This window comes from Amphiura filiformis, chromosome 17, assembly GCF_039555335.1.
Source record: "Amphiura filiformis chromosome 17, Afil_fr2py, whole genome shotgun sequence".
NCBI classification, from domain to species: domain Eukaryota; kingdom Metazoa; phylum Echinodermata; class Ophiuroidea; order Amphilepidida; family Amphiuridae; genus Amphiura; species Amphiura filiformis.
In genome coordinates, this window is record NC_092644.1 from 38,901,315 (window position 1) to 38,922,714 (window position 21,400).

Genomic DNA, 21,400 nt, shown 5'->3' on the forward strand with positions numbered 1-21,400 from the left:
GAAACAAACAAATAATAGTCGTTGTTTCTTTTCGGATGCTACAGCAATTTCAGTTTATCAAAATTAGTTGATTTTAGTTTTGTCAGTAAGAATCATATTCCTCTCTAACCCGTTCTCTATGCATCCAGGCAATCTGTAATGCAAACAGCCATTGCCATTACTGTCTCTCTAATAGTACATTAAGTGTCTTGTAGTAACAAACACCATTTACAGAGCAATCATCAGTGAGCTTAATGTGACCACACATGCGTAGACCTTTGAGCATGCGCTGTGTGTTTTCTCATTTCTACTTGTAACGCTGTCTGTTGCGCGTCTTATCAAAGTCTTAATGCCATATCAAGTTTATACCACTAAAGGCGTTTCTGTCATTGGCGGAGTATTTGTATTTTAATTGTGCGTGTTAGCAGCAAAGAAAAGGATGACGAAATAAAGTTGTTGGTAAGTTCCTATTTCTTTGTAGCCGTTTTTGTTACTAAACAAGTGTTTATTCGACATTTATTTACCAGAGCGGTTTGCACTTTTAGATGACAGTCCTTAAAAGCAAACCTATGCATGTACAAATTATTACTTTTTTGTTCAAACCATTGATGGATACTTTGATACTTCCGGTCAAAGGCCCATAAGAATCGCACCGACTACATATAGGCCTACACGTTTATAATCATCTTTAGGCTTCAGGTATATATTCCGACGTGTTTTTCTTCCGAGCGGTTTTTGCTCCGAAGGTTTTTTTGCTTTTTGTATTCTGGTCTTCGAACCGAAAGGGTTTTTTTGACAGATTTTTACACCGAAAGTGTTTTTAACAGGATTTTACTTCAAAAGGCTATTATTCCAAAGGGTCGTTTGTATAAAAAAATATCCTTCAAAAGGGTCCATACCATTTTTGGACTAATACCCTTTCGGAGTGAAAACCTCGAGCTATTGGAGAAAAAAATAGGCATTCGGGGTAATAGCGGGCAACGACCCTTCGGACTAAAACCTTAAACTCTTTCGGACTAATGACCCTTCGGAGCAACTACCTTTCAGATATATGGCATTTTATGTGGAATAGAAACCGTTTCTAACAAAAACACTTCGGAAACTCACCCTGCTCCTTCGTATTCTTTCCCACGTATTCTTTCCCTCATATTCTTATAATTTCACCAGCAAGCTGTAGCAATATTACGACACCTTTTGTTCTCAATTTCCTTTGAGTAGGGCTGCTGGCTCGTGAAAATTGAATTTTTATTTCACTTGAATTCAGTTGCACCCATAAATGTCGCTTGGTCCATGGCCTCTGGAAATTTAAACTTCTCTGTACTTTATACCTGTCATGAAAACTGAAAGGTGCATTGACATTCATTGTCAATTTATCTTTTAGTATGGGCACATTGAAAATTATTTGTACGAAACGATACGTTTGGACATTAAGGTGATCACTTGCAATTTCGTTTTCTGATGACGTTTTTTAAACGTTTTGATAGGAACATGAACAGAGAAAGAGTGCTCCAAGTTGAAAGGTCGGGTGAAAAATCGGGTTTTATAGGCATTGAATTGAATGCAATCCAAGACACCATTATCTGGTGTCGGTTTGTTTACTTCTATCTCATTCATGTATATCTTGAATTAAGTATAAAAATGTAATTTGGAAGCTTATTCCTGCACTAGAAAAAATATATAGGTCATAACTCAACAAATGAGTAAAATATTACTCAACATTTAGTAATTTTTACTCATTTGTGACCTATGAGCTCAATGTTGAGTAATTTTTTACTCAAATGTTGAGTTGTAACCTTTTTACTCAATGTTGAGTAAAATATTTTTTGCAGTGTGGTGGGAAACTGAGTACTTGAACGTGAATGCATATGTATAAATAAGATGTTTTAACATGTTAAAAACTTTTTTTTCTTGAATTTTGGAAAGTTTTTTCCGGCTCTTAATCCATTCGAACTAATCTGAACGGTACTACAGTCATGATCATCTTAAAGATGTAAGGAATTTAATTGCAATCTGATTCTGGAACAAATCTAGAATTAGGAAGAACCTTTGTTTATATATTATTGTTACAATGTCTGCAAAAAAGAGTCAAATATTGATATTTATGATTATGAATGTGTGAGGTGAAACATTCCTGTTCGGATGAATTACTATGTGATATGTCGCACAGGTCGGACCCCATGCGGCGTCACAACAGTTTTCCTCTCGAAAATAGCAATGTTTAGGGACAATCAATGTTTCCACTGGGGGCCTTGTTCAGGTCAAATATTTCACTGGATCATTTTTTCTCTTTGACCTCGCAAATCATGTCCCGTTTTTACAGAAAATGTTCAGCTCCTCCGTTCGTTATGAAACAGTCCATCCCCATTAACCTTCTGCCCAGGTCACTTCATTTCATTTCATTATTTCATTTCATTTCATTTCAGTGTATTGAAATATCAGCATATCAAACACTGCGTAAGCAATGTTCGGCCCCTAAATTTTACTTCCACCCCAAAAGAGGTATTTAGTTTGTTGTGTACGTCGTTTCATCTTTGTTTTAGTTTTTCTTCAAAACGATGGAATGGATCTGAAAAAAGAAATCAAACACTCTTCAGCGTATACCTATTATCTTAATACCATAAATCAGTGTTGACATAATAATTGGATGTTGCAGCTGATGATCGTCATTATACAGTGTACTTCGTATATTTATAAATTCGTTTTTATAAATACGCACGTGACCCATTGGCATGACATACCAAGACCAGCAAGCATGACTAAATCCACATGCATTGACCATTATACAAAAAGGATAGGAACTCTGTAGATAAATATCATCCAATTTAAGTATTTAATTGAATAGCAAAAATATTACACATGGGGGATTCCGAATTTGTAATAATTCAAAAACAACATTGAAAGTATTTGAAGACGGAAAAAATATTCAACGACGGAAATGTTGAACAAAATAGACGATTTTGCTTCACAGTAGTCTCATGTTGTCCGCATTTGCATTCAAATGTATAACAAGACCACCCGCTATGTAGAAGGTCACTCTCTACCTTACTTTTCAAAATAGAAACTATATAGAATCCTACTCATTAAATATCTAATCAGTCTTTCATTAGTCATTATTGTCAAGTCAAATTGTCTAAATGCTAAATTATTTGATCATGGCCATGGATAACAATGGTAAGAAAATCATACTACTTTTAAGTAATAAAAAATTGTATTTCATTATTTAACAACGTCAAAAGCTGATCACTGTAGCTTATTAAAATAAGCCATATTAATCATATATTGACGTTGTTAATATGTGACGTGTCATCTCAAAAGGAGACACTTTTGGGCAGGATCGTAAATGGAGAAATAGCCAAAAATCTGCCCGGAGTGATTTTTTCACAACTTAGGTTTATTGCAAATTTGTGATGTTATTAATGTGAAAAATATTGTCTGATAGTTTCAGACCAGAATATAATTGGCATCTTGTATTTTTTGAGACATTTTTCAAGGTAATTTCTACTTCTCAACATTGTCAATAATATTTTTAAAGGCCGATATCTCAATTTCCAATTTTATAATACCATAACTTACGAACGCAATATCTTCGCTTAGGGGTGTCCGATTTCATTGGAGAAAACAGCGTTGTGGACCAAAATATCTCTATATTTAAGATATGGTAAAACCTAAAAATTGATAACCTGCCCAAAAGTGTCTCCTTTTGACATGACACGTCACATATAATGATGAAATATAATGCCAGTTGATCCTCAACCATCTCGCGATTATGCGTTCTCGTAATACACGTGCGAGAACTATGAACGCGATTGAGCGGCTTAGATGGTACCGCTTTTTTTTCTGGAAAATATCAGGTTAACTTTGTATAAAAAGTATACTTTTAACTGAATTAATAGGATTTTGTCTTATGCCTATCCAATATCGTGTCATAAGGGATGGGCTGGCCAATATTTTTATCGTAGTGGATACCGACGAGTGGAGCAAACTTGTTTCCCCGCCCCCGCCATCCTGCCCACTCTGGTGAGTCCAGAAGTCCCTGGTGGGGCCAGAGCACACGGAGGCTCATGAGTTTTAGGCTTTGAGGCATCAGGAGAGCTGCCAAACAGTAATTAACAATAACAGTATAGAAAAGGATGGAATTATAGTTATGATTTTTAATCAAGTTCGAGATGAAAAACGAATTTCCTTGGGACTCTTGCTGATCTTCTCTCAAAATGAGTTTACTGGGATAAATGCGATAAACTTTGCATTACAATTTCTTGGAAATATTCCAAAAAACATTAATGTGTGTGAGAATATTTTAAGCCATCTGTAATTCTTTATGCAATAATTCTTTATGCAACATTTATATCAACATTAACGAAAAAATATATTTACAAGTACCGAGCATAGTCTTACATGCAAGCTTTCATTTTCATAAATTAAATGTTTTGCAAGAAACAGATTGTTTAAGAACGAAAAGGATTTCATAGAACAAAATATGAAGCCCATTGACAGATAACCACTAGTGTACATTCTGTTGAATGATCTTTCTTTCAAACTTGGAATGAAGTGAATTGATGCATGCGTTATGTAATGGCTCATTTCTTCGCGATCAGTCAACCGTTTCCAGTAAAACTGGCGTATAATATGCAGAATAAAATGGGCTACACGCTGATGTTTAGATTTTTGGATTCTAATGTCAATTTTTCGACTTACGTCCAAATTCATTCGCCCGGTAATTTTTGCTGGGACACCCTGTATACATACCAGCAAATGCACAGTTGGTGACTGTTCTAGTCAATACAAACAACACTTAATGATGTATTATTATGTGACACGTATTGTTTTGTTGTTTGTTCATAGATTAGTTGGGTCTGATCAAAATAGATATCGCACTAAATTGAGTATATAAAATGAGCTGTGACAATTGAGTTATTGTATAGCTGATAAATGTATGCCCAAATATTATTAATCATCTATTGAAGTTGTTCTTGAAAATAACCTTAAAAGTATAAAGTACAGCACAACCATGTGTTTCATTTTCCCCCTTGTTTATACACTTAATATCTGGAGGCCTTACACCCGTCTAACCATGTGATACATCCGTCTTATTACCCTGCTCACATCATTGGTTAACACCTGAAGGTGTGTCTGATCATATTAGTACATATCCAGTGGCAAGATTGATGTTAAGGAACGACATGGGACCTGCCCTTTTTACCGAATATGTATCGCCGAAATCTGTAGCGCCATCGGACATGAATACGCGTCAAATGTGTAGCGAATTATCGTGAATGATAGAGCCAAGACTGGTCAGCCTCAGGAGAAGATAAAAAGACTATTTACAACAGCGTAAAAGGAGATGTTGATGGCAAGTGCTGCAACAGTTTCTAAAGGATCATGACAACGTATTGTGCTTGTTGCCTACATTAAGTGTGAGATCAATTATGGATAACAAACAACTAATTAGCTTATGGGTATATTGCAACGGTTTTTGTAAACATTGAAGTAGTAACTACTCATTAACTAGTATACACAACAGATGTTCTCAATATAATCAAGACAACGGAAAACATCTTTTAACAAAACAATATGCGTCAGATAATACATCATTAGAATTATGTATTGTGACTATGACAAGTATTATTTGGTTTGTTTCTTACATTTTATTGTGTCTGTTCTTCGCAGATATCGCACTAAATAGATTGGAATAAAAATGTGACAATTAAAGGAGTATTTCGTGATCCTAACATCCTCTTTTTATGACATTTTTCAGTAGATATCCACGAAAAAAAGCTTAATCCCAAAATTTCAGTTGATTCCGATTTTGCGTTTGCGAGTTATGCATGATTATGTGTATTACACTGCTCCATAGACAATGTGTTGTAATTTCGTTCTGGTATACAAAGAACGAAATTCAAATTTCACGATATCTTTGCTAAACGAAATAACCTGCAAGAATTTTTTTGTATATAAACATTATGTAGCCAGAGGTTTCCAGTTATATAAAAATCTCAACTTTTTTGAGAAAAGTGGGGGGATGATGCTGTGGATCACGAAATGCCCTTTTATCTCGTGTAGTTGATATAAAAACCATATTCGAATCATGTAGTAAGAAAAAGAGCAGTAAGAGTGTCAAGCAAAAACAAAATAACTCAGTGCTGTTTTAACAAGTTCACGAACTCAGCGACATAATTAAAACTGTTATGTCACAAGTGCCACAAATGGTAATTATGGAGAATGTAATTTGGTGTTGGATCGTTACACCCAAACATCTAGGAATGGGATGTGGACTTGGTCTTCAAACTTGATTTTCATTGTGAACTTTATACTTCTTTGTAGTCCAGTTAGATGTTGGAGAAATTTGTCTACTCCTCTTTGTCATGTCGCCATACCACAAAGGTGTCATCAACATATCTAAACCATACTTCAGGTTTCAGAATCTGATGGCATTGGTCTCAAATTGATCCATAGATATATTCGGTAATAGTCGGTGATAATGGTGGGCCCATCGCCTGATCTTCCTTTTGTTCATACAACTTGCCTTGGTACTTGAATTAGTTCGAGGTCAAACATAGTTTAGTGAGATCGGACCCCGGGGATAGGACTACCTCATCACAGGGCAGTCTAATTCTTTGTTCAAGGCTTGAATCTTTCTGACGAGCGTTACCTATAATAATTTTACACGCATCATCTATGGGCACATTGTAGTAGATAACGAGACAACGTGAAAACTCACGGGAATATCGCCAGCATGTAAGCGTATCTGTCTGGCCTTTTCAATAAAATGTTGGGAATTCTTGTTGAATAGGTAGAACTCGCAAAGGGTGCAAGTGGCATGTTGCTTTTATGCACCATACGTCGTATTTCGTGGTAAAACAGTGTATTTGGGTTTGAGATGAGCCCTTGTCTTTTGTCAACTTATTTTGGTCTTTGAGGTCATCGATATAAGTCTCCTGGCTTTAGCCTTTCATCAAGCTATTCTGATACAGTTTTCTTTAACTAGATGGGACAACTCGTTACGGTTATATCCAAGGGTTGCTCTTATTTGAGCAATACTGCAGGAATTCTTCGTGATGCTGTAAGCTTTAACACATTTAAGGGGGTACTACACCCCTCGATAGATTTGTGTCTATTTTTGCATTTTTCTCAAAAACTAATAACACAGTGGTAACAAAATTTATGTATATCATAGGGGCAAGGAATCCAATTACCACACTGGAATTTCAGTAACCCACGACAAGCAGTTCGTTATTTATGATAAGAAATAAGGTACCGCTAGGATGTACCTCATTTCCTAGCATATACATGTATACTGAACCACTTGTCTTGAGTCACTGAAATGTCAGTGTAGTAATTGGATTACTTGCCCCAATAATATACATAACTTTTGTTACCAGTGTGTTATTATTTTTTGAGAAAATGCAAAAATAGTCACAAATTTACCACAGGGGTGTAGTACCCCCTTAAAGCCAGTGGATGGCATAATAAATACCCTTAGGGACGATATCATTGTCCCTGCATCTTTTAGAAAAACAACAATGGTTTTGTATGACGTCACTCTTCTCCCCCCCCCAAAAAAAAAGGGCCGCAATAAAAATGAAACACGATATTTCTGTATTACGATCTAATTAACAAGGATGTGATTTGGATCACAACTAAGTATACAAAAGGATACATTTTTCTAAAGAAATCGTAATAGAATTATGCCCATATTTGTTTAAATAAGAGCGAGCTAATAGTGACGAAACTGATTGAATCAATAGATGAAATGCATAGCTGAACAGCGTCATTGTGCCGAGGCTGATCTGAATTATATAAAAGTATCTATATTGTTTATTTGTTCTTAATGTTTGTTCTCAATGTATTTCTGAAATTTGACAGCCGCCTTGAACTGAACAAACCAATATTAGGCTACAATAATTTTATCAGTTTCGTGTAAACAACAGAATGATCCCAGGTCGCCATTTGTCCAATTTATTAAGTCGACCTCGGGCTAGAAATCTGACCCATGACTATATTCTTTAATTTGATTATTTTGAGCTTTTTTTGATATTTTGCTGATGAAAAAAATGCTACAAAGTAATATCTGTTCCTTATGCTGGCTGGCATCGAACTAAATTTGGTCCCTATTTGTTTAAAAAGAATAATATTGACGAAACTGTGATTGAATCAATAGTTAAAGGTCTAAATAGCTGACCAGCTTCCTTGTACCAACGTTGAGCTTGATGATTAAATGATAGAAAAGTATCAATATTGTTTGTTTGTTCCCATTTTTCCATTTTTGGATCAATATTTGATGGTCAACACACTGCAGTTTCTTGCACCGGAAATGATTTTCTTTTTTCACAGGCAGATACAATACACGTATATTGTTTGGTTTAGTTTTGTCGGGTAATGAACTCCACTAATGAGTACCTTTTTGAGCAGAAATTACAGTTGAACAGATTCATACTAGGTTGTTTTTCCAATGCACATATTATTAGATTTTTCTAAAGGACAAGCTTTATTGTTTTAACTTCAAATTCTTAAATATTTCTTGATCATAATATTATTCATTTTCATTTTCATTCTTTTGAAATCGTTACAAGTTGAAAATGGACAACAGAGTTTGATCTTTTTTTTTTTTATAAAAAGTGTCATCCAGATCATTGGCATACTACACTAAGCCAAAAAAGAAACTTATAATTTTTCACAAGGTCATATCTTAAAATCCTGTGTATCAAAATTAACCAAAATTACACACAGGATTGCCTCAATACTCTACTCTAAACACATGTCACTAACTATGCAGTTGTGCAACTGACACAACAGCAAAATGCACTGACATGCAACACCTTCCTGGACCACATTCACAGCGCAACAGATTTCTTTGGCTGGGATCCAATTATTCGCCTGTGAATGTGATCCCGGAAGCTGTTCCGTGTCAGTGCATTTTACTGTTGTGTCAGATGGACAACTGCTTGGTTACTGACATGTGTTTAGAGTAGAGTATTGAAGTAATCCTGTGTGTAATTTTTGTTCATGTACAGGCGAATAATTGGAACCCAGCCAAAGAAATATGTTGCGCTGTGAATGTGGTCCAGGAAGGTGTTGCATGTCAGTGCATTTTGCTGTTGTGTCAGTTGGACAACTGTTTGGTTACTGACCAGTGTTTAGAGTAGAGTATTGAAGTAATCCTGTGTACAATTTTTGTTCATTTTTATGGAGAGGATTTTAAGATATGACCTTGTGAAAAATTATAAGTTTCATTTTTGGCTTAGTGTATATTAAATAATCTGTAACTGCTAGTAATGAATAAGCCAAATCGGCATTGGAAGTTTACAATGCATTGTGGGACAGTTTTTGCAGTTTTGAGACACTTCGCCCTCTGACCTATTGAGAAAATTCAGAAAAATAGGTTTTTGTGCGTGCAAAATATAATCTAAATAATATCTAACATATATCTGCCACGCGAAACACTTCAGATTAGTTATATACCAATGTAGTAGAACTGGAAATTAATTATCTCTTTCACTTTAACCTTATTACGTCCACTTTACTACAACATTGAGCCATTATGGTGATTTCCAAGATCCAAAAATAGATATGATTGAATTTGTTTTTCTGCTAAAAACGGGATTCCCCAAATTTGTCTTTATACAGAAACTATTGCATGGTTACTTAAAAGGAGGTCTTGTTTCTCATATCTCTCATGAAATAGCTTTAAGGGGGTACTACACCCCTGGCAAATTTTGTGCCTATTTTTGCATTTTTCTCAAAAATTATAGAACATTGGTGACAAGTAAGATATGTATATTATAGGGGCAAGGACTACAACTACTGCACTGAGAATTCAGCAACTCAAGGCAAGTAGTAATATTGATTTATTGATCAAATAATGGTTTTCCCTCATTTTTGACTGTAACTCCACAACTGTTGTCTGTGCTGAAATAAAATTTCCAGTGCAGTAGTTGTAAGCCTTGCCCCTATAATATACGTATCTTACTTGCCATCAATGCTCTATAATTTTTGTTTAAAATGCAAAAATAGGCACACAACTTGGCAGGGGTGTAGTACCCCCTTAAATTACCAACTTAAATTACACATCACACTACACACACACGGATGCAGTACGCCCAAGCCTGGATAGCAGAGGTCGAAGGTTTATTAGAATGAAAGGGTTGCGGGCGAATGAACGGGTGTTAGGCACGAGAAGTATAATATGGAACATCGCAGCCTTTTCTATTGTTTTCAAACAGCAGACGTGCAGGGTGGTGACACTCTTGTATTAAAAAAGAACACCATATTTATGCAATACATTGACTCACGTTTCACTCAAGCAGATTATATTGTAACATAATGTAAGTGTTTACTTTTTCATTTGGATTACCACTTAATACCCCAAACCCCTAGCCGTTATAAATATTTAATAGGTTTGTTGCCCCGTCAGCTAACCTATAAGCTCAAATATATTGTCAGTTTCTTGACGTCCTCTTCTTGTATGATTAGTTCAGTTCGTGCCTGGAAGCCGGTTACCATGTTTTACGATCTGTGATCGGTCTTCAATCAGTTGCTAAAGACCTGTTGGTTTGTTAATAGACTTGACCAACCAGCCTGTCATTGGGTAATCCTGTAGAGTCCATTGAAATGCATATAAAACAAGACCTGTTTATCCCGGAATCCACTGAATCCACTGCAAATGACAAATACAAGATTCAATGTGTGAAATCACTTTATACTTGCGGCATAAAGTGAAGACTACAGCGTGTCCCAAAAGTAACTTAACATTGTGAATTTGCCATATCTCAAATATTTCCTACTTCATACGAAAATGGAGAACATATTCACATATATTGATCTTTTAGAATTATTTTGATACCAAAAACAGCATTATTGATGACCCCTTGACCTTACTGTGCGACTGTACATATGTGTGTATCAAACCCACAAAAGCAAGCTCATTATGTTCTTTAATTGTTCAAGCACATGAATGATGTGCTTCCCTCAACATAAGAGTTGGTTCACTCACTGCACACGCTACATTTAGGTATGAACATTCATGGATTACATGGCCTAGCGTAAGCGTGACTGCTGTTTTAGATTAAAATTAGGAATTATTGACAATATTAAACTTTACTTTAAAACAGTTGAAGTGAAGATGAATTTCCTATAGATCAACGGATTCCGATTCTTTGCCGCGACAAAGTCGGACAAACTCGCTCAAGCAAAGATTAGAGAACATTTTAGTGTAAATTATGCGGCACCCAGCTGAAGTACAATCCAGCAACTAGTGCAGAAATTCCTATTAACTGGATCTGCTCATGATCTACCTCGGGCAGGACGTGAAAGAACAGGAAGATCGGCTACAAACATCGATGTCATACGAAGAGTGGTGGCGAAAAGCCCAAGACGATCAGTACGTCGACTTTCAATGGAGTTAACAACGTACCGCGTACAACTGTTCATCGAATCCTCAGAAAAGATCTTAAGCAGTTTCCATATAAAATCCAGATAAAACAGAAAATGAAGATTACGCATTGAAAACAAACAAACAATCAAACAAACAGCAAAATTAAACAAAACAGATAACACGTTATTTCGTGTCACGTCTCAAATGACAAGAGGTTTTACGGTACGGTAGATATCCGTTAATTTCATGCCAGAGGGTCATGACCACATAGGCATGTTTGGTATCATAACATTTCTAAAAGAATTATCTACATACTGTGCAATTTTGTAACAACACTATTAACACAACGCAAGTTATGGCCAATTCACATTGTTAAGTTACTTTTGGGACACCCTGTACTTCAATAATTATATTTATAATATATTTAAAACCCTTGTTATCCCGTCCTTGTAATTCCAGTACAAAATCAAGGAAGTGTGATACAATGCACATGATCATTGTAAACACCCACCAAAATGACTAGACCTTATATTAGATGAAGTCATACATTGTCACAAAGCCCCTTGATATTAGTCTACCAGTTGCTAAGCTACATCTGAGAGGTGAAAGCGGTACCACTAGATAAAACAGCCGGGATTATGGTGATTTTATTCATTTATTCAATTTTATTAATTTTTAATTAATAATGAAAAATGTTTTATTCAAACTTACAGGATGGTCTCGTGATATGCACGTTTTTATTCAATTTTTCTTATCTTCTCAGATCTTTTCAAGACGATGGTGTTTACGACATTTTATTATATCCTTCATCGCACACAAATCATACGCATTAACTGTATTCAAATGTAATGTAGTTTTCCGGAAAAACATCTTATATTTCATGTATGATGTATTTGCAGGATTTACTGTGAATAATCAAGTTACAAGTAAATTGAATTTCACACGTCACCTTGAATCCATATTGGTTCAGAACGATGTATATTACCATCGTGTGAAATACGCACACATATGACACATGCCACCGCGGTCGCTGAGTTGATGAGAAACTCGATAATGTCTATAGAGGCTTCACAAGGAAATCCCAATGAACATTCTTCGCTGATACCCTAATTCTTGAACTTGGATTGGCCCTTGGAATTGATAAGTCATCACTTCAGATACTAAAAAAACTTTCAAAACACTGTTTAACCATCGTCCTGCTGAGCCATTTTTTGTAAGGATGAAATCAAAACTCGACCGGCGGTTCCGTCCGGTTTCTATTGTATCAAATGGATACCGGACGGAACCGGGCGGAACCGGCGGTTAATCGCCGATCGAGTTTTGATTTCATCCCTAACTGAGAGGTTGTTGCAACCCCACTAATTTTCTATCATAAACGTCATTATGCTGTTACATTTGGTATCAATGTGTATATAGCTATAGGTTTCCTCTATCCAGCGATCCCAAGTAAGTGCAAACATTTCCCACATAATGTCGCTATGAAGTCATAATGTGAGCGCACTAGACTCTCGCGAAATTGGGAAATTCTGACTAGGAACAGAAAGTATAGGGCCTAGGCAAAATTGATTGTTGACTAAAATTTTACCAACACCGTAAAAAGAAGGTATCTCTTGGAATAATTTTACAAGAGCAAAATGAAAATCACTGACTTTACTGAAGAACCCCTATGGTGGGCCTTACCAATCCCTCTACGGTCATTTTTGATCGTGAGTCCTACCCCTTTGTAAGATGCTGGTGTATAATCATTATCACTAAAGTTAGCGCAAAGGATGGATCAACGATTAGCTTAAGTCGTTTGGCGTAAACACAGAATTTGTTCCTGTTCGTAATTGGACTGAAACAAAATGTGAAGTAAATATAGCAGTCCTAAGAAATGGAGCCTACTCGTGGCGACATTTGAAACTTTTCAAGGTGCATGATATGTAGTTCACTGCGATATATTTTCCTAAGCTCAACATCAATTTTATTTCATTTTTCAACTGTGAATAATTATGTTTTTCTGTGGGAGGATGTTATAAAATGTCTTATTAAACGTTATATGGATTCAGTCAATGAAGGATCTGGCTAAAGATTCCTGTACGCTGTTGTAAGTTTTCACTCTAATGATTAAACTCCTTAGTAAGTAACCTTACTGTCACCAGCGATTAGATCCTTGTACTGAGGTTGAGATTATATAAACATTTTTGTTGAATAATTCCCCAAATGTAAGATAAGGGTTAGTTTTCCATTTTAAGAATATGTTAATTAGATAAAGCTTAGTATACTAAAACAATTGTTAAAGGGTAAGCATCTTACTCAATCATTGAAAAGTTGAAATTAAAATACAACTATTTGAACAGATACGTGTTCAAGGACAAAACGATAAGAATGTAATACTAACAATCAAGAAGTATAACAATAACAATCAACACGATCAATGTATTTATATGCTTATGGATTTAAAAATCAAAAGTCTTTGACAATGACAATTATCTCTCAACAATTGCAACATGTTATATTAATTAATAGATTGGATCGTTAATTCTTAGGTGTATGTGGTATGCACTCATAATGCAAAAACAAAACAATGATTTGTTTCCGTAAATGTTCTATTTTAAGAGGTAAAAAATATCGGTATTTGGTACCTAAAATGAAAATGACAAAATGCATCTATTATTGGAAGCGATTTATACCTATTATTGCTTTTAAGTTTGTGAGTAAAAGGACGGTTGACTGCGTTATAAGTGGAAGTTATAAAAGGAAAGTTCAATTATATATTGCATTTGGAATTTTCAAATAGGAAGTGATATTAAAATAACGTATATAAATTGTATACTGAATTTTAATGTTTAATTTTACAAATAAATAAAGTAAACTGAAAGTTTTAAAATGTAACAATTGGTGATCCATCAAATCTGTTATTTTGATATAAATCTAACATTTTAAAAGGAAACATTAGAGAAATCCTAGAAATGACTAAATATCTGCATTGAAGATTGAAACGTTTTGGGAGGATGATTGTAGCCTTATAGCTCTCATTAGAGCAGACAGTGTGCGTTGAGTGTATGGTTAAACAGGCATTAGACACCATTGTCTAAAGTTTTCAAAATATACGGTTAATACACGGTTAAAATATTTACTTAAAAATTAAACAAGTTGTTTTAAAAAGTTAACCTAATATTTTCTAAATTTATACAAAGTGAGATAAAATACACTAAAACAGCAGGAAGATGAACATGATCTAAGTGTGGCTTCACCATAGCAGAAATAATGACAAATTTAGTGGTATGCTGTCAGGTCTCTATTGCTAAATCATGTAAAATGCGGTATTCTTCAAAGTTTTGTTTTGAACTTGTTGATTGATAATGTTCAGTTAAAAGGAAAAAACCCTGAATATTCATGAACAAAATTCAAATTCATCTTTAAGCTGACAACAAAACACAGAATGCTTCTCACCACTGCAAATAGAATAACCTAAAAACATAACTGTCCAAATACCTTGTTGTATCCGGAAACATTGAATTCCATGAAAGCGAAGAAGTCAAACTAGGCCAATAAACACACAATAAACAAGAATGATTTCTGTTTTGGTGAAATCAGTGGGCAGTCTCTGCAGTGTCATCGATCATTTCTCGAAGCAGTCAGTCAGTCAAATTGTTGCTCTCTTTGTATAAATATTCTGTTATATTAGACCGGATCATGGTTATATTTTGGAAAATTCGCGTTCCAATCGGCAAGTCTGCGTAAAAGTTGGCAACCAGCTTATTTTTGTTAATTTGAGTAGTACAGGTGTTCTGTTGCTTGTCAAGCAGTAGTTTGGGACCGTGACCTCATAAAAGACCCCCCCCCCCTCCCAAATTACCCCATAGTATCGTACAGGGAGCAAAAAAATAATTCTATTCCAGTAACACTTTCAAATATGTCAAATTATGCATGCGTCACTACACGGTTCCCAGAAGTTATGAAGCACAAAAATGTCTAAGGTCGATTTGCTTGTTGTGTATGGGAAGTCAAAGTTGAGGCAAATTGTTCCCCTACCCAAATCAAACTTGAGTACCCCCGGGCAATAGTACGGGCATCATTCTGGGTTACGCAATTTGACGCGTGATACGTATATGACGTGTCAAGATGATCTTAATCTGGGAAATTTAGTCCACATCAATGTGGAATTAGAAGCATAGCCCACATATAAAAGTTAGGGAAGTGTTAAAGGAAAGTAAACTGCGCTAAAAAGGAATCTTATAATTTTTCACAAGGTCATATCTTAAAATCCTGTCCATTATTATATCACAAGTTTACACACAGGATTACTTCAATATTCTACTCTAAACACATGTCAGTAACCAAGCAGTCGTCTAACTGACACAACAACAGAATGTACTGACACGGAAGAGCTTCCTGGACTACATTTACAGGAGAATAATTGGCACCCAGGAAAAGAAATCTGTGAGAATGCAAGATCCTTACACAGGTGATTATTTCCAAAGAGTGGTGGAATAGTGTGGAACGGGGCTGCTTCTGCTTTTCAAACATTTTTTTCAATAAACAGGTCTTGTTCCACACTATCCCACTTACTCACAGATTTCTTGTGTTGGGTGCCATTTATTTGGCTGTGGTCCAGGAAGCTGTTCCATATCAGTACATGTTGTTGTCTTGTCAGTTGGACAACTGTTTCGTTACTGACCAGTGTTAGAGTAGCGTATTGAAGTAATCCTGTGTGCATTTTGGTTCATTTTTATGGACAGGATTTTAAGATATAACCTTGTGAAGAATTATAAGTTTCTTTTTGAGCCCTGTTTACTAAACTGAAATACGACTCCCATCACCCCTGTGCAATATATTCCACACAGTTGCTTCGAGTCACAACCACCTGACTAGAGCAGGGTCACAAGGTAATCTGGTTATCCCACTTAGTAAGAGCGAGTCGGCTAAGCGAAAATTTACATCCAGAGGCGTGGTCTCTTTTAATTCATTGCCAACCCAGGTTAAAGTACCATTACCTCATACACTAGGCCGTTTCAAAGCGATGTGCAATTAAATTATGAAATTATTCAGGTTGTTGCATGATGGTCGGCTGCAGTGCGGACTCTGTCTGCGGGCTGTCTTTGAAGCCTGCTGACATTGCTGCACTGCAGCCGACCTGCACAGATGTGCTTCCTTGGTGTGTTCATATATGATGTTATTTGTTAAATCCATGGTATGTAATTCTTTTGTATGTATTTCATTTGTATTTTTGATGTATTTTGTTTGACCCCTGGGCCAGACTGGAAATCAGTGTGGACCACTGAGTTTGTTCCCCAGGCAAAATAAGATCTAATAAAATAAAATAAAATAAATAATACGTTACAAGCACCACAAACTATGTGCTATGCAATGTAATTAGAAAAAGACACTTATGCAATTGATTTAATGTTACATTTTGTTGACACACAACCACCTTCTGTCTTCTAAATAGCTATGGTCTTATAAATATTATAACTATGGTGTCAAATTACTTGTATTGTACATATCGTCTTTTCATCTCTTTGATAATATGATATAGAAAACTGCACTGACAAAAGGGCATAATTAATTATTATATTGACCTTTTTGAGATATGGACAAAAAATGTTAATTGCTTCCAATTTCAGAAGGTTTAAATTTAGGTTTTGGGTTTAAAATTTGGATGTTTTCGACATTCTGTGGGTAGATTATACCTAGACCCATTTGTGGTCATAACTCAATCTTGACAAAAGTGTTAGCTATGGGAGGGCAATGTAAGTTATCTTTGTATATAATTTCACCACCTTATTAAATGTGTCTGGAAAACGTTTTACGATGTTTGAGATACAAAGGAAAAGGTAAAGAGTAAAGCACTTTATCAAGGAACATCACCAGTAGATAAAAGGGATAAAAGTACACTATTTACCAACCACCTTTACCGAGCCTATTTAGAGTGTTTTCTTTTCTGTGTACAATCGTTAATGTTATTAAAGTAAACAAGAAATTAGAACTTCATGAAGTCAAACATTATGAACATTCAGGTTTCTGTGTTAAATTATAATAATACGAACAATATTACCATCACATCGTAAGATATTTTGCTCTGGATTCGCTGAAGATTATATTGGGAACTCTTTTACTCTTTTTGCATATATTTAATACTAACAAATATTGTTTTTAGAAATAATCAAATGAATAATATTATCACTGTGTTCAAGTTTACAATAATTATACAATATAAATATATTATTCATATTGGAAAGCCCTTCATCATATACTATTAATTGCATATCAGTGTAGACAGGTATAAAAATATTAATTTTACTTGAGGTAACAAATATCACATTTCTAAGAATGCTGAACTATAATGGAAGTATTAAATTTACTACGCTAGAATCAAGTTCTTAATTGCAATTCTGGGTAAAAACCACATGTGCCTGCTAACGGTCAAAAAAATTTTATTGCATGAGGTGAAAGGGCTTTGGTAGTAGGTTACAAAAAGTCACATCAAAAATTCCTCCGGAGCTTGTTGCCATAGCAACGGCAGTTTTATGATTTTCGTGATTTTTGCTTATTTTGGGGTGAAAATAAGGAAAATATGTACTTTTCTGAATTGCTCCTGACTTTAAATTTGAGGTCACATTAAAAAGCAACCTTACCACCATAAAGTATTATCTTTGTGCTTTCCCCAGATGCAAAAAATATTTCAATAATATTTCTCCATGTGCAATTTTAGGGCTGGGCAACATTGCCAATTAAGCACTTTTGAACAAATGCAATTTTTACCCTATCTTTGAAGTCTAAAAACTAATTTTGCTTGAGCACCCAGAATTATTTCCTCTTTGTTGGTACTTGAGCAGACATTGCCCCTTTCAAATTTGGTAAAAAATCTCTGGGGCTATTTGACCTGTAAAGCCAGTGTTGCCAGAAAGTTTGATAATTTTCAAAAAATGCATTTTTCGAAATAATGCATTTTTCTACATGTTTACTCATGTAACCTTTAATACCACCAACTTAATTGAAATATTTGCACACTTTGCGGCTGGGGACAAGTCCTGTCCTGCAAAAACCGGTATTGCCAGAAAATCTTACTTCATTAATCCAAATTTCCAATTTGTGCATTTTACAATATTATGTATTCGGTTAAGTTTATACTATCAATGTTAGATGAATATACTGTGCATTTAAACATCATCTGATACAATACATGTTCAGACACATGGGCAAGTTTCTCGACAGGTGGCTTAGTAAGCCTTAGGCTTAGGCGACCTTGAGGATACTATAGGCTAAAGCCTAGTTTTGACCCAAAATAGTAATTTTTACATGGACATTTTTTTGAAATATGACAAATGCATCTTGGAAAGTGTATCAGTTTATTAAGATGGATGTTAAATCAAAAAAGTGACCTATAATTTTGACCTATGACCTCTTGTAATTCATAAGTAGACCTAAAATGCCGGTTTTCAATGATATTGTTCATTTTGGGTAAAAATGGACCCTTTTTACCATTCTTAGCAATTTTTTGCATTACAAAAGTTTTAAATTACACTTAACTTTATTGATAAATAGGGCTTCTTTAATTTTAGGCTATTGAGAGAATTCAACAAGTATGCAGTTTCCATGGCAACGACCATTAATGCTCATTTTTAAGCAAATATCTGTGAAATAGAGCTAATTTCCCAGTAATTTTTAGCAAAAAATGGGCGTAAAAGGCTGTTTCCTTGTAAACTGGCATCTCTTTGAATTCTCCTAATAGCTTAAAATGTTATGCCAATCAAACAATATTTTAAGCTTTATGATAATCCTGTTAATGAGAATACACGAAACTGCTGATTCTTGATTACGAATCCACAAGGCATAGCCGAGTGAACTCGTATCATGGAATAACAGTTTCAAGTGTATTCGCTGATTTAAACCATTGCTTTATACTAACAATACGCTCTAAAACTGTGGATTCTTGCAAAGAAACGTGTCAAGTGTTCATTCGTAGAAAATAATCTTCAGTAATGAATAGACGTCATAGCAATGGTTTAAGTACATTTTCCAGACATAATTTGTGTGATCTAGCCTGTAAATATATCAGATATTTTGTGTAATCTATTATGAGAATGATGAGTTTTAAACCTGACTCAACAGGCTTTCGTAGACTACATCTACACAATTTTTAGCGAAACATGGCACACAAGGCTAACAAAGATTCGAGGCTATATGTGACCGTACACCCCGTACATTTGGTGCTACGTGTATCCCATTAAATGAGGTACACGTAGCACCAAACTGAGGTACCTATGAATACGACCTTCATGCCCATTTTACACTGTAACTCAGAATACAATTGAGTACATTTACGGCTCATTCGTGGTGTACGGTCACATATTGTAGATGAATCCAATTTCATGCATTCCTACACCTCAATGGCAGCCATAGCTGGCCATAGCTGCCCCCCTTAGGTCTATCCCACCTGAAATGTGAAATGATGTGGCCTTGGCAGTGGCGGATCCAGGGCAGTCAGAGGGGGATTTGAGAAAAATAGAGAAAATGTACGAAATGGAGTGGCCTCCCGTCCCACTCGGGCCCTGCATATTGGCGGGCCCGCAGTAATTTTCACATGCTTTTAGGACGAGGACCCGCCTTCAAGCAATGCCTAAAATAATCGCCTTTCCTCCCTTTTCTCTTCTCTTTTTCCCCTTCCCCTTTCTCTTCTCTTCTTTCCTTTTTTTGTTTTTTTGGTGGGCGGCCGGAATGGGGGGCTTGGCCCACTTCCCCTCCCCCAAATCCGCGCCGGGGTCTTGGCGGGGATATGAAACTGCTCTCCCTTCCACCCAATGCTCATACCATGATACTTTTGAATGGCAATTTTAACCAAATTGATATCATATAGGCCTACACATATAGATACAAAATTATCTTGAGGATTGTGTTAGAAACAAGGGGAAATCGGGAAAATAGGGAGTGTTTTAATTGCAACAGCCTATCATGACCCACTAGCTTCTTCACCAGTTGGATTATTATTTGCATTGTAAACATGGTAAATATTGTCTGCACGGTTGTTTCGATGTGAACACATGTGATGTTACCTTTCCACCCTGGACAAGTATATCTTCAACAGGTCCTGTATCAACGTAAAAGTAGAAGTCAAATTGATGGTATCAGAACGGATGTCTTAATTTAGGAGAGAAATTCAATAAGGGTGTCAAATAATGCAAATGTCAATATTGATGCCCCCATGGGAGTTTGAAGTTTATATTATTGTGCGTATCATTAATTTTACATGGCTACGTTTTCAAACAAATGCACGCATGTTTGACGAACTCAAAAATTACGGGTAAGCCTGTGGGTAAATTAATTGTCATATAATCTGGCAATACCATCATTGCCTAAGTTTCAAAACCTGTTTTGATGGTGGTTAAAAGGGTCCATTTTTGCCCAAAATGACCAAAATCATTAAAACCTGCATTTTAGGCCTACTTATGAATTCCAAGAGGTCATAGGTAAAAATAGGTCACAGAAAAATATTGTGATTTACTTTTTTTTTTTCAAACGTCCATCTTAGTAAGCTGATACACTTTTTAAGGTGCATATATCATTTTCCAAAAAAATTTCTATGTAAAAATGACGATTGTGGGTCAAAAGTAGGCTTAGTATCCTCTAGGTCGCCAAAGCCTAAGGCTTACTAAGCCACCTGTCGAGAAACTCGCCCATGTGTCTGAACCTGTATTGTATCAGATGATGTTTAAATGCACATTATATTCAACTAACATTGATACTATAAAATTAATTGAATAAATAATTGTAAAATGCACAAATTGGAAATTTGGATTAATAAAATATGATTTTCTGGCAATACCGGTTTTTGCAGGACAGGACTTGAACCCAGCCTCAAAGTGTTGCTTCCGTTGCAGTGTGTGTCTAATCATGTATGCAAAGTGTGCAAATATTTCAATTAAGTTGGTGGTATTAAAGGTTACATGAGTAAACATGTAGAAAATGCATTATTTTGAAAATGCATTTTTGACAATTATCAAACTTTCTGGCAACACTGGCTTTACAGGTCAAATAGCCCCAGAGATTTTTACCAAATTTAGAAGG

At 35.5% G+C, this 21,400-nt stretch overlaps 1 protein-coding gene across 1 annotated transcript in view; it reads left to right on the top strand.

Moving 5' to 3' along the window:
• The first annotated feature begins 339 nt into the window (after positions 1–339).
• The window catches only part of LOC140137764 (prokineticin receptor 1-like), an 86,755-nt gene continuing 65,694 nt past the window's right edge, over positions 340–21,400 (top strand). Inside the window, exon 1 of the mRNA XM_072159531.1 lies at positions 340–438. The gene's annotated coding sequence lies outside the window, so the exon portion shown is untranslated. The remainder of the gene's footprint in view (positions 439–21,400) is intronic.